This window comes from Schistocerca cancellata, chromosome 1, assembly GCF_023864275.1.
Source record: "Schistocerca cancellata isolate TAMUIC-IGC-003103 chromosome 1, iqSchCanc2.1, whole genome shotgun sequence".
Taxonomy (NCBI): domain Eukaryota; kingdom Metazoa; phylum Arthropoda; class Insecta; order Orthoptera; family Acrididae; genus Schistocerca; species Schistocerca cancellata.
Window position 1 is genome coordinate 929,945,972 of NC_064626.1, and position 15,282 is coordinate 929,961,253.

A 15,282-nucleotide genomic window follows, 5' to 3' on the forward strand; every position below is an offset into this window, starting at 1 on the left:
GGCATTTAATTTTACAGTGCTATCAAGAGAATTTGAGGATCGATGATGCTTGACAACAATATAAGCTGGTGTTAATTCTGCAGCAGCAACGAGCGGTTGTTCGTGGGAATCTTGTTAAATCATGAATGTAGAAATAGGTTTTGATGTCTATGTAGAGCGAATCTGTTTGTATGATTCTTCGTAGAAAAGTGATGCCTCATATCTGCCTTACCTCCGTGAGTTACCGAGAGAAGTCAGCTACAAATCTCACACAACGCTTCCTGATGCGTATGCCCTTTCTTGACAAAAGATAACTCTTTTGTGTAGTCGTCCGAAAAGTGACCCTCTCTCTTTCCATCTTTCCACTCTTAGGTATTTTCGTAAGCTATGATAATATGAGTTTATTAGACGGTAAACAGTCGACAGCAAACCTTTAATCATCGAAGTACAAGTCACGATACACTTCACGCCCTATATACCCGCAGTAAACAATTCAGATATTACTAACTTGCACTCGTTGCTCGTATTACGTTTAGAAAAAATCGTCTTACCAGGTCGCTATTCGAATGGGAACTGCCCGATTCTTCCGCGTGGTGCTGCTGAGATATTTCCATCCCCATACTAGTGGAGAAGTCTGATATTTTCTAGATTGATGGCGACAGATTTAGAATCTTCGATACAGGATACGCAAAATAAAACTAACCGTGGCTGCATTTACATGTTATGCTATCAGATGGCGTTGGATTGGAATCGTTACAGAAGTTTATAATGAGCTCTTTGCGCATTTCTTTGTCCGTATGCGCAAATGTCACTTATATTCCACATACTTAAAACATTTTCACACGTATTTGTTCAAATAATTCTTCGGTATCTCTAAGAAGTTCGCCTTGCAGTTTCATGTTCAAGCGGTTCAAGGTTTATGAATACTGCCTGCAAAATGTGTCGCGAATACATATACACATACACTGAAGAGCCAAACAAACTGGTACACCTGCCTTACACGGTAGAACCCGTGCGAGCACGCAGAAGTGCCGCAACACGGCAGGGCATGGATTCGGCAGTCTGCAGTAGTGCTGGAGGGAAAGACACTTTTTGTCTTACATAGGCGTTGCCGACCGCAGTACCGTCTTCTGCCTGCTTACGTATCTTTATATTTTAATACGCATGTCTACACCAGTTTCTTTGGCGCCTCAGTGTACATACATACGTACATCCATTTTTTCAACATGTACGGAGTTAACTCTATACTGTCCACACAGTCGTAATCAGAAACTTATTTCATTCCTCCTCAGACACACTTTAAAGCGGGCTGTCGAACGCTTCCGATTCGTCACTGAGAAAAAGCTCAAGCAACAGATTTTCGTGAAGTAGTCGGTTCCTTTTTTCGAGCACATGCAGCTGACGTGTGTAAGTCTCTTTAATTTCTTCTTCCTAGCAGTACTTGATATTCCAAGCAACATGAAGGCGGCGAAAATCTTTGTCATTACTGTGAAAATGTATTACATGTCCCAAAACTTCTTTAGATGAAATCTGAAATTTCCCTTTCGTAGTATCCTTCCAATGAATCAGGCAACGAAACTGAATTCACTGCTCGATTCGATGCAACTAGTTGATGGGGAACATTGACTGAGACGCAGAAAACCTATCAGAAAGAACCGAGAAATTGGTATTCAATGGGTTCCCTAATTCGTTTCAGGCGAATTCCGCTATAGTTAGCTTCAATAGGCAATTTCCCATATTTCGGCAGTTGGCTTTTTGCTACCTTTAAAATGATCTCGAAATCAGTGGCACGCTGAAGTCTAAACTCCCTTCTCCTTTCATTTTTCCTTCCCATTTGATATTATCACATATTGACGCATCCATGAAGGAGTTATAGTTCTATTTTTAAGTTTCTCGGAGAAACCAGGAATAATTTCCAAAACGATCAGATAGTTTAGATGGACAACTTTTTATGATCTAGAAACTAATACGGAGAAAAAATACATACAATAAGAAGTGACTGTAATTCATTTATCACTGTATGTTTTAATTAAACGACTGTCAAGATTGCGGACTGATGTCTAGAAATAAAATAAATACGAGGATGCAGTACGTTTTGAAACAGTGCTAGGAGATTTTATCCTCGAAAAATAGACTCAAAGTATCTTGGATGTAATTTAGGAATCAATATGATACTAACGCAATAACAAAAATTAATTTTTACGAATCAGTAAGTTACTAATGCCATCAGAAAAACTAATTAAGATGGAATACGTTTTGAAATAGGGCTCGAAGAGCGTATCCTTGAATCTACATCTACATCCATACTCCGCAAGCCACCTGACGGTGTGTGGCGGAGGGTACTTCGAGTACCTCTATCGGTTCTCCCTTCTATTCCAGTCTCGTATTGTTTGTGGAAAGAAAGATTGTCGGTATGCCTCTGTGTGGGCGCTCTAATCTCTCTGATTTTATCCTCATGGTCTCTTCGCAATATATACGTAGGAGGGAGCAATATACTGCTTGACTCCTCGGTGAAGGTATGTTCTCGAAACTTCAACAAAAGCCCGTTACGAGCTACTGAGCGTCTCTCCTGCAGAGTCCTCCACTGGAGTTTCTCAATCATCTCCGTAACGCTTTCGCGATTACTAAATGATCCTGTAACGAAGCGCGCTGCTCTCCGTTGGATCTTCTCTATCTCTTCTATCAATCCTATCTGGTACTGATCCCACATTGGTGAGCAATATTCAAGCAGTGGGCGAACAAGTGCACTGTAACCTACTTCCTTTGTTTTCGAATTGCTTTTCCTTAGGATTCTTTCAATGAATCTCAGTCTGGCATCTGCTTTACCGACGATCAACTTTATATGATCATTCCATTTTAAATCACTCCTAATACCTACGCCTAGATGATTTATGGAATTAACTGCTTCCAGTTGCTGACCTGCTATGTTGTGGCTAAATGGTAAAGGATCTTTCATTCTATGTACTCGTAGCACATTACACTTGTCTACATTGAGATTCAATTGCCATTCCCTGCACCATGCGTCAATTGGTTGCAGATCCTTCTGCATTTCAGTACAATTTTCCATTGTTACAACCTCTAGATATACTACAGAATCATCCACAAAAAGCCTCAATGAACTTCCGATGTTATCCACAAGGTCATTTATGTATATTGTGAATAGCAACGGTCCTACGACATTCCCCTGCGGCACACCTGAAATCACTCTTACTTCAGAAGACTTCTCTCCATTGAGCATGACATGCTGCGTCCTGTTATCTAGGAACTCTTCAATCCAATCACACAATTGGCCTGATAGTCCATATGCTCTTACTTTGTTCATTAAACGACTGTGGGGAACTGTATTGAACGCCTTGCGGAAGTCAAGAAACACGGCATCTACCTGGGAACCCGTGTCTATGGCCCTCTGAGTCTCGTGGACGAATAGCACGAGCTGGGTTTCACACGATCGTCTTTTTCGAAACCCATGCTGATTCCTACAGAGTAGGTTTCTAGTCTCCAGAAAAGTCATTATACTCGAACATAATACGTGATCCAAAATTCTACAACTGATCGACGTTAGAGATATAGGTCTATAGTTCGCATATCTGTTCGACGTCCCTTCTTGAAAACGGGGATGACCTGTGCCCTTTTCCAATCCTTTGGAACGCTACGCTCTTCTAGAGACCTACAGTACACCGCTGCAAGAAGGGGGGCAAGTTCTAGATTCAAAATATCTTTGATGTAATTTAGGAATCAATAATATATTAATGCCATCACAAAAATTGATTACTTCAGTGTGGTACCTGGAACGATACAAAAGATCAATAGAAGAAACCAAAGAAGGATAAATTTTTTGAAATAATGGGCAACCCAGTATACGGTATGCATAGAAATTGTAGTTCACTGAAAATATATCCTCGAGGGGCGTTTGAGTGAAGGTGAGATACCGAACAGATAGGTACAGAAGTGCTGAATACATACAGTGTTTGAGATAAAGTAAGTAAAGAAAGCGTTGACCCTGCCACCAGTGAAAGTCTGGAAATATATTCCCCATTCTTCCGGCAACAGAGATCTGTGAAGACCATGGAAGCAATATGGGTACCAGAATAGGCTTGAGTGACGAGTATGGCGAAGTCAGGGAAGTGTAGTATTTTAGGACGCACGTGTGTCTCTGCGTGGATGTATTTACTGCTTATACATATTCAGTAAGTGAAAACTGAAAATAAGAAATTAACGACACACAGTTTTCACACTAGGATTTTGTTTGGGTTTTAGCATGTCGTGTTCACGTCTGGGAATGTAGTTTTAAACATTGTCTTAATAGGAACTGAGGACTACTTGCGCAGTGTGTAGTTGCACTTGATTTTCCTGAACCAGCAATCTTCGTCAAACCCTTAGATCCAGAAACGATATATGTCCTACTCATCTAGAAAATCACGCTAAGCGACGCTCAGTGTAATATTCCAATACGCAATGAATTTATATCGCCAGTGCGAATTTATAGGCATTTTCTTACATTTTATTATGCTTATTCATTACGGATATTATAGAAGCCTGACTGTATATTGAATGTGAATAAGTTACACAAAACTGCAACCAGTCACTTTGAAAGGTCTCTGTTGGATTCCTTTCATGTTAATTTTTTAAAACTGTTGTCATTTACGGCATACATCCCACTTCTAAATTTACTGTGGTGTTTCTAACTATCTGGGAGGAGACTGAGCAGTGGAACGTGTTACTTTTACACATAATAAAGAACGATCTGTCACACTACTACACTTTAAAACACAGTTTATATGTAATTCATGTCACACAGTCTCATACAGAACCTACATCCGCTTTCTTTTATATACTGTATATGATAAGATACCGTCATCCCCCTTCCCTTCTGCGTGAAAGGATGAATGAGCAAATGTATTTCTAATTGCATGCTTGATGGTAGTAGAAAAGCCTGTCTGCTAGAGAATAGTAGGACCAACGTCAGAACAGGTAGCTACGCTTTCTAAAAGCAAAGAGGTTTCTATTCTTAGTATGGTCCTGTCCGTCCCTTGTCATGTTGGTATAGGAAGCTGCCTCTCTGGTCACTTCCGTTTTGTATCTGGAAGCACCCTTGGTAGGGGTCCAAGGCAGTCGGTCCGCTGCGAGTGTCTGAAGTGGTAAGATCTCCGACTAAGCTCGTCTCTGCTAAGTCCGTAGGACAACGGATTTCTTAAGTTCAGCCTAACTGAAAATCTAAAATATCTAATGTTATCTTAAATTGCAACGCACTGTAATTCGAGTTTGAAGTTCAGAATATCTTCCAGTAGTTGCTTTGTCACTACTTTGTGAGTAAAGTGGAACCACGTGTGGATGGTCCGTAACTCTAACCTAGATCATCAATCTTAAATGCGAATGTGCGTGAGATTAAAACGTCTCGTCTTGACAATATTTTTCAATATAGCAACTTTTCTTTATGTTCAACCCATGTGGGGTGTACTTTGTGAGACCAGTACCACGTGCTTATACAATTGTTTGACCCATCAGGTTAATAGTAAGACGATAGTAACCAGTTCGAGGTTTTTCTTTTGTAATTTGTGTTTCGATGTAATTTATTTTAATTATCAGAATTATTGTGTGAACCAAGTTGACAACGTGAAGCATGTAGTGTAATTATCAAAGTAGCCCTCAGCTATTCTTTTCGGGAAGATTTCACAGAGAGTTAGTACGAATTTAGTATATCAGTGTGTGGTAATTTCATGATGGACAGGATTGTGCTACGAACGTAACTTCTTTGGGTGAAAATTGAATCGGTTGGTTGTGGTTAATCCTCTTGCATATGTTTCAACGTTCTTAGAGTGTTATTTTATGAATGCGGTGTTGTATGCAGCCTCCCAATCTTGGCTCCATATTTGATGTGTTCCGTAACATTACAAACTCACATTTTCACAATCCTAAATAAGGCACCAGTTTAGTTATGAATCAAGTTTAATATGCTGAAATTTTAACGGAATAATGATCAATGTTAAAATAAATGTCCAAATATAAACTGATTTATTTCTTTTTATTTCAATTTTCTTTTTATATTTATATCAACGGTTGTCGTAAGATGACTATTAAAAGATTATAATTAATGTTAGTCTGGTTGAGAATTTGGTAAACCAGACCGGATACCTGGTGAAACAGTTGCTCAGTAATGCAAGGTTAATTTCCCCAGATAGCTCACAGCTTTTAACCCGCTTTTATTGTCTTGAATATCAGCACCGCTTTCAGAACAAATTAATGCATCAACATTACAACTTTTTTGAATAATTATGTTTTATTCCATGATCCGGTTTTCGAAACTTTTCAGATACATCTTCAGATGGTTTCAGGAAGTTACATCATTATTGCTAGCAGAACGCTGGGTGCTGGCTCTATGACAAAAAGATGGAATACACTTTAATGTATCGTCATGACTATAGCTTACCTGTCGGTATAGATGCAGATTTAGTTTTTTACGTACTGCGACAGTATAGGCGGCTTTTTTCGGTTAGTGTCCATCTATCTACCTCCATTTTGATGTTCAGTTGTGATATCACTACACACACTTCCACAAAAACTATTCGCAGGTTCGATTCCTGCTTCGGGCATGGATGTGTGTGATGTCCTTGGGTTAGTTAGGTTTAAGTAATTCTAAGTTCTAGGGGGCTGTTGACATCAGAAGTTACGTCCCATAGTGCTCAGAGCCATTTGAACCATTTTTTTAACAAAAACTATATTACTTTACACTCTGACAGTGAGACTTTTCCAGCATCTAGCATGCGCTTTACAACTGTTGCTTGTAACAAAGATCTTGACAGAAAGATATGGCACAGGCCTACTTTGCACAGAGATGTAATTTGTTCTTCTTTAAATGTATTAAAGTAGATACAAGGGCAAATATTTTAATCAGACTGGCGATAACACGAGAGCACAAAATAAAACGTTGTCGAAAATCTTACTGCACCATGAATCATTTGATGTAGAACATTTCCCATGGATTGCAACTTAGAAACTGATTTTAAATCGTTACCCTCATCAAGACGAAGACAAGCATGGTATTTAAGGACTCTCCTCAGCGCGAGTAAATAGGCCATTGCTCAATATATGGAACCTCGTTATTTGCAGCATTCTCAGTTTTTCTGTTTGGTGTCGTGTATCGAAATTGAGACAAACAAAATTACAGGGTGCGGTATTTAAATTCAGACAAATGAAATTTTTCTGACAAGAACATTTATTAAAACAAAATACAAATGAAAAATGATAATCCTTATTCATATAAGTATTTTTCAAAAGTAAGATTACTTTATGTAATCCCCTTTAGCCGCAGTGACCGCCTCCATCCTGAAGCGATCGTACGCGCTCTCTAAATAGCGCTGTCCGTATCCGCGAATGCTGCTTCGATAGCGGTGCGTAGAGACGCATCAGGGTGCCTCATCTTATTGGTAACTCTTTAGACTATGCTGTAATGTAGTAGTCGAGGGGGTTCAAATCGGAGCAATTCGGGAGCCAGAACTTCTTCAACCACAACATATCAGCGTTATCCGAGAGACAGTTTTGAACTAAATGACTCGTATGAGGTCCTCCTCTGCCATCCGACATATTGTTCGCTCTCTGGCGTTCAATACTAAACCCAGTTTCCTCAGCGATTGCCCCGGGTTCTCCGAAACCAGCGCCTGAGCCTCTTCAGTGACTACCGCAATTTGTGACACGCGTCTCCTGGCATAAGGTTTCCTCGCTGGGTTAGCAGAACCTTCACCAGACTTCTCCGAAGGATTGTACTTGGGCACAATATCGTAAACAGTTGATCTCGGGTAACCGAATAATCGAACTATTTCAGTGAGCGAACGCCCAGAACGAAGGCTTTCGATATTGGAGGGTCTTCGGCTGTACTCCTCACGTGTCCGTGACATCTGGCCATTTTGAGGTTCTGAATTTTTACTGGATGCCTATGTCTTTCAAGAACGGCAGTGACCTCCGGCGGAACTATGATAAATTCAAATTGAAATTTGGTTGGATTTAAGCGCCGCACCCTGTACTATATGAAGTGTCATAAAAAGTAATGGGAATTTTTGTTTTGCTTAAAGAATCTTTCTTTATTCATCAACATCAAATTTGCCCTCTTCAAAGCTTCTTCCAATCTTGGAAGCACTTCTGTAACTCACTTTTCCCTATGGTGTTCATCTTATTCTGCGATTCTGTTTTTATTTGATCAGTGGTGCCAAAACAACATCCTTTCATGGTTCTCGTCAGCCTCGTGAATAGAAAGATGTCGAAAGGGGCCATGCCCGGCCAATACGGTGGCTGAGGCAACATGACGGTTTTTTTTTTTTTTTTGTTGCCAAAAAATCACGAACAAGTATTGAGGTGTGAAAAGGAGCATTATCGTGATGCAATTTCCACGAGTGGTTTTGTCACATTTCTGGTCGTTTTCTTCGGATTGCTTCACACAAACGACTCGTAACTGCAATATTCTATTGTAATCGAAGAAACCAGTGAGAAGATCCTTCACATGTGATCGAATTATTTGATTTTTTATTGGAACGATTGGGCTTTGGTTTCGACGTCATACCCGTATATCTATGTTTCGCATCTGTTATAATCGTCCATAGATGTTCTGGGTCGTTGCTGACTTCATTTAGCAATTTCTGAGCGACCTCTACGAAACATGGTTTTTGTTCGAAATTCGACAATTTGCGAACAAACTTTGCTGCTACAAGTTTCATGACCAAAATATCCGAAAAAATTGCTTGGCATGAGCCAAAGGATATACCAGCATCAGAAACCTCTCTGTATTTACTTCTTCCACATTATCGTCAGTACTTGACGTGCTAGGACGTCCAAGCCGGTCGTCGTCTCAGCGTATCGTGACCCCCTTTGGAACATTTATATCACTCGTAAAGTCTTGTCTTACTCATAGTACTGGTAGATTCGCCAAAGGCCACAGTCAACATTTCGAACGCTTTGCCGCATTTTATTCCATTTCTCAAGCAAGATTTACTGTAGATTCTTTGATCCATGTGTTTTTAAAGTAAAAATTCGACGAGCACTCGAAAACAAGTACAACCTTTTCGACAATCAACAGTAAGCCAAATATTAAAACAGCTGAAAATGCAAACATACTTCAGGAGCATGTGTACCAAAAAGATAAAAAAATTTGAATATCGGATATATAAAACCCGCAAATTAAAAAAAAAAGTCGTTGCTTTTTGGTCACACCTCGTGTGTACTCGCATGTTTCCTGACACACACACACACACACACACACACACACACACACACACTTGATCTTATTTTCGTTATGCACATTGCAGGAGAAAGAGACTGATTCGCAGAAAGAAATTATACGTTTTCAAGCAAGATCTAAGAACTGATGATTCTAAAAGATCTTACCATGGTGAACCTTATGGAGTTTTGATCTATAATTACGTGCATCTTATAAACGCGATCATCCAAAACATTATGGCCACCTGCTTCAAAACGCGTTTTTCCATCTTTGGCACCCAATACAACAGCAATTCTGAGTAGCAGGAATTTAGCAGATCCTTGCTAGATCTCTGGAGGTATGTGGCACGAGATGTCTATGTACAGGTCACGTATTGCCCGGAAATTACTACCGATTTGTTTGTAGGTGCGGGACTAATACCCGATAGCGTCCCAAATTAGGTGAATTTAGTGGTCAAGACATCACCGTGAGCTCACTATCATGCTCCTCAAATCACTATTGGATGAATCTGGCCTTCTGAAATGAACAGTTATATTGGTGAAGACGCCGTATCCTTCTGGGAGACGTGAGCACCGTCGAGTAATACAACAAGTATGCACGGACGCAGACGGTCCGCAATAATTATGACATAGTCCACAACCGTCATGATTTCGATTACGACCACAAGACCCATGAAAGCCCAAGTGAATGTCCATCATAGCATAATACTGTCCCAGCAGGCGGCATCTATGCCGCTGTTGTTTGTCATACACTATGTGATCAAAAGTAGCCGGACTCCCCAAAAATATACGTTTTTCATATTAGGTGCCTTGTGCTGCCACCTACTGCCAGGCACTCCTTATCAGTGACCTCAGTAATCATTAGACATCGTGAGAGAGCAGAATGGGGCACTCTGCGGAACTCACGGACTTCGAACGTGGTCAGTGATTGGGTGACACACTCCTAAATGTCGCTGGGTCCACTCTTTCCGATGTGATAGTGAAGTGGAAACATGAAGGGACACGTACAGCACAAGACGTACAGGCCAACCTCGTCAGTTGACTGACAGTGACTGCCGACAGTTGAAGATGGTCTTAATGTGTAATAGGCAGACATCTATTCAGACCGTCACAAACGAATTCCAAACTGCGTCAGGATCCACTGCAAGTACAATGACAGTTAGGTGGGAGGTGAGAAAGCTTGGATTTTATAGCCGAACGGCTTCTCATCACGCCGGCAAAGGTCAAACGACGACTCGCTTGGTGTAAGGAGCGTAAACATTGGACGATTGAACAGTGGAAAAACGTTGTGTGGAGTGACGAATCACGGTATACAATGTGGCTATCCGATGGCAGGGTGTGGGTATGGCCAATGCCCGGTGAACGTCTTCTGCCAGCGTGTGTAGTGCCAAAAGTAAAATTCAGAGGCGTTGGTGTTATGGTGTGGTCGTGTTTTTCATGGAGGGGGCTTGCACCCCTTGTTGCTTTCAGTGGCACTGTCACAGCACAGGCCTACATTGATGTTTTAAGCACCTTCTTGCTTCCCACTGTTGAAGAGCAATTCGGGAATGGTGATTCCATTTTTCAACACGATGGAGCATCTGTTCATAATGTACGGCCTGTGGTAGAGTGGTTACACGAAAATAACATCCCTGTAATGGACTGGACTGCACAGAGTCCTGACCTGAATCCTATAGAACACCTCTGGGATGTTTTGGAACGCCGACTTCGTGCCTGGCCTCACCGACCACATCGATACCTCTCCGCGGTGCAGCACTCCGTGAAGATTGGGCTGCCATTCCCCAAGGAACTTTGCAGCACCTGATTGAACGTATGCCTGTGAGAGTGGAAGCTGCCATCAAGGCTAAGGTGGGCCAACACCATACTGAATTGCAGCATTATCGATGGAGAGCGCCACAAACTTGTAAGTCATTTTCAGCCAGGTGTCCAGATACTTTTGATCACATGGTGTATCAGATAACTGCTACACTTGGTGTAACAATTGATCCGCGGATCAATCACGATGATCCCGAGCCGATTGCAATCGTAATTAAAGATGTCGACGAGTCAGTATTGAAACACTATGCCGTCAGATGTGCCACAAATCGCCGCATATCCTGCTTTACAGAGCAGGCAAACCTCCAACCACCACGTTCCGTGATGAGGTGTGGATGTCTACAACTTGTCGCCTATTCTTGGTTTCACCGTCCTTCAACCGCTTTCCATAGACACTCACAACAGTAGCACGCTAACAACCGTCCAACTTCGCCATTTCCGACGTGATTATTTCTAGGTGCGGGGTTAACATTCTGTCCTTTGCCAAAGCCACTTACGTCAATGGACTTCCGAATGTGCGGTCCCTATAGACGTTAGAAAGATTCTCCTTTCGTCTCTGGTCCGCTTATATACTTTCTGCCCGCAACATCACTAGGTGGAATACATTCTCGCGTTGGGCAGGGGTCATAATGATTTGGCTCATCAGTGTATGTGACAGCGGGAGGAGATTCATCATAGTAAGAATTAATTCTGCAATGCACTCAGTGTAAAACCTGTCAGTAAACTCACTGGGCGTAATTTTCTTAGTCGCTATGAATAACTGTAGTTGTATTTCAAGACAGGAAGAACTTCTCATTCAGTACGGGACAGATACGAATGGTGCTGCTATTGTCAGTTGTTATTCTGTACTCTAACGCTAGTCATGTGCGCAGGACTAAGCTTTATAGGATGTATGGGATATACAATGTGAAATATCTTACGTGATCTCTACTGTTAGCAGCCTGCGAGATATTCTTTTAGTTTTATTTCTGGCAATCAGCCCAATAAATCATTACTGCCAAACTGTTTGTACATGCTTGCCTTGTTACTGTGACTGACTTATCTTTAAAACAAATTACGTAAATTTTCCCTACATCTACGGGGGCGGGCTGAAAAGTAATATCTCCGGATTTTTTATGTGAAAACTCTTAAGGTTTTTTAGTAAGACAAACTTTATTCACTTTCTACAGCATTATTTTTCGTGTCTACATATTTGTAGCCCTCTGTCACTAGAGGTATCCAGTTGTAGCGTATAACATGGTGATGTGTGATGTTGCCACACGCTGTAATCGACTTTCGAATTGGAAGAGTTCGTCCACGCATGCAGCACATTGTCCTTCACTATGACATTGCCAGACCACACACGAGTGCTGCAACACGCTACACCTAGGCTTCACTGTCATCGATCACCCTCTATAGAGTCCCGATTTCGCAGCATACAGTTTTCATCTGTTTCCAAGACTTCAAGAACGCGTTCGACGACTTCACTCTGATAGTTCAAAATGGCTCTGAGCACTATGCGACTTAACTTCTGAGGTCTTCAGTCGCCTAGAACTTAGAACTAATTAAACCTAACTAACCTAAGGACATCACACACATCCATGCCCGAGGCAGGATTCGAACCTGCGACCGTAGCGGTCGCTCGGTTCCAGACTGCAGCGCCTAGAACCGCAAGGCCACTCCGGCCGGCGCACTCTGATAGTAATGGAGTGGAGCAAGAAGAGGTGATGTGATTTCGTCAACGAAGTCAAACTTTCTGCAGTGACGGTAGCAACAAACTGGTCTCTCGTTGCAAGATACATGTTGGTCGCCAGTATGACTATGTTGAGAAACAAATATGTAGACGTGAACAATAAAGATGTACGATATTTATAATGTTTGTTTTGCTTAAAAAGCTTTAAGGGTTTCCACATAAAAATTCGGAGGCATTAGCTTCCAGCACTTTCTCGTAATAGATAACTCTAATGCCTTTCATAGATCCATCCAGAACACGCATACCTAAATAACACATTTCGAATTATACGGGATGTCATCTAGAAACTGGAATGGTAAATTTAAATACTTTCTAATTTAAATATTAAACTTATTTGTAAGTAATTACAACACCCAAAGTAACCACGGAAATATCGAGAAGGCCGAATAAAATATGAGTATCCCAATATGCAAATTCTTAACTGTTAGACAGAAGAAGAAGAAGAAGAAGAAGAAGGGAGAAAATTACTCGACGATCAAAACTGTAAGAACTCCCCTACTGTGTCTCGTTGTAAACTGATATATTGGTTTTCCAGTTCTAAAATATGCACTACTACCTGATTTTCCCCTCGAACCTTCGTTCTTGTTATATGACAACAAGAGATGATTTAAATGTCCGACATTATTACACGCCACATGAATATAAATTACAACTGGTTATCTCCCCTCCTCAAGCGAACGAGGTAGCCGAGAGTCAAGAAACTGGCCTCCTATTTGATCGGATGGCGGTTCAAATTCCTACGTCACCATCTACATTTACGTTTTTCACCATTTCTCTAGATTATTTAATGCAAACTACTGGGAAGATTCCTTTGACAAGATTGGACGATGAATCCTCTCCGCATCCGTCCCCAACCGGACTTATGCTCTTTCAATAACGACCCCGTCGTCGAAACGACGTTCAACTTTAATCTCCCTCTTCAGATTTACAGCAGACACAGATGAAATGTGAAGCTGCACACATTCTGACCATTTTCCTCAATTGGAAAATGAAACTCCTTTACGAAAGCACAATGAAATGCGTGAATATGTTTATGGAGTCCAGGATAGACAAACACTCCTAAACAATGAAAAAAAAAACTGGGTTTGACGTGGCAAGGACAATTTAAGCTACAGAATCAAGCAAAAGTAATATCTTACTGCTGCTATACTGTGTCGGCGCTACACAGCACAAAGTCCTCTATTATCTGTCGTCCTTGGTTCACGTCATGTTTATTTGCTTTAACACGATCGCACATGTTACCGACTGCGTGATGTGACGCAAGGCGAACGATCCGCGGAGATTTATCAGGTGCCCTTGCCGACCACTGTAAACTTGACGCTCGGAATAGCAGCGCCTGTTTACGCCACACCTCACGCTGCTTGCGGTAAACAATCGGCCGCCAGACAGGTGGCGCCTTGTTTACTCCGGGCCATTGGCCGATGCGCTGCAGCCGGTGCATGCCCCGCGGTATGCAGTCTGATTACACACATTGAGAAACGTGCACAGTTGAGGCGAACACGAAGCCAGAATACATGGGCCTCATTTATATTTGGTTGATGGCTAAGAGTGAACATCCACGTTCTCTGTTTATCAGAGAAAGGACTGGTTTTGTACTACAGTCTGGATCAGCCTATCACACCATCAAATACTTCTGAAAAACAGTAAGAGTACGATGAACACGGACTAAGCTCAAAGAATGAATCGCGCTCTTACAAACGTCACTGAAACACTACAACAATGTGCACGTAAAACGCGGGTGCGATGGAATGCGCAGTGACAGCGGGTAGTGTACAAATAGTGTCGCAGGAACGAAGTACAGTATGTATTTTGAGGCTAGGGACAACATATTAATTCATGTATGCATAATCAGGTAATAAATAAAATAGCTCGGCATAATCTCATTCTCAGCGAGTTGAAATGATATAAAGCTCTCAGGTTCGAGAGTGAGTTCGTCGTAATGATGCGACGTTTGGAGTATCATCTTCTACGGAAGTTGTTAGGTGTCTGTTGAGCAGTTTAGAACAGTTGAGAGATGCTTGGAGATCTACAGAGACAGCGAGCTCCCCATTAGATAATGTTAATTAAAAGAAAACAAATTCACGCAACGGATAATGGCTTATTTAGTGAAAATTACTACTGGTGACCCAGCTAAGCAGCATCTCTCACGGACATACTGATAATGTAATCCATCAAATTATAAAAAGATACAAAGAGTCACTATAACAATGTGATTTGTTACTAAAATACATCAAAAATATTTTCCCACGGAGCAAGAACACAACCAGTTATTAAGTGGACAAGGGATTGAAAATATATACTATTGCTCTGGCACAGATGGATGCATGCGTGAAACGAATCATAAAACTTTTCGGGGATATGACCAATAATTGCAGGTAAAGTTAATGGGGTAAGTACCGATTCCAGAAGAGTATGAACAAACACCAGTACTCCCGCCTTAACACGTGATGAGTTCAGTTGTGGAAATTAGATCAGAAAAACAAAACCTGATGAAAAATAAAATACTCTGAGCTCGCCTTACCTCAATGAAGGCAAATATACCCCATGCTTAC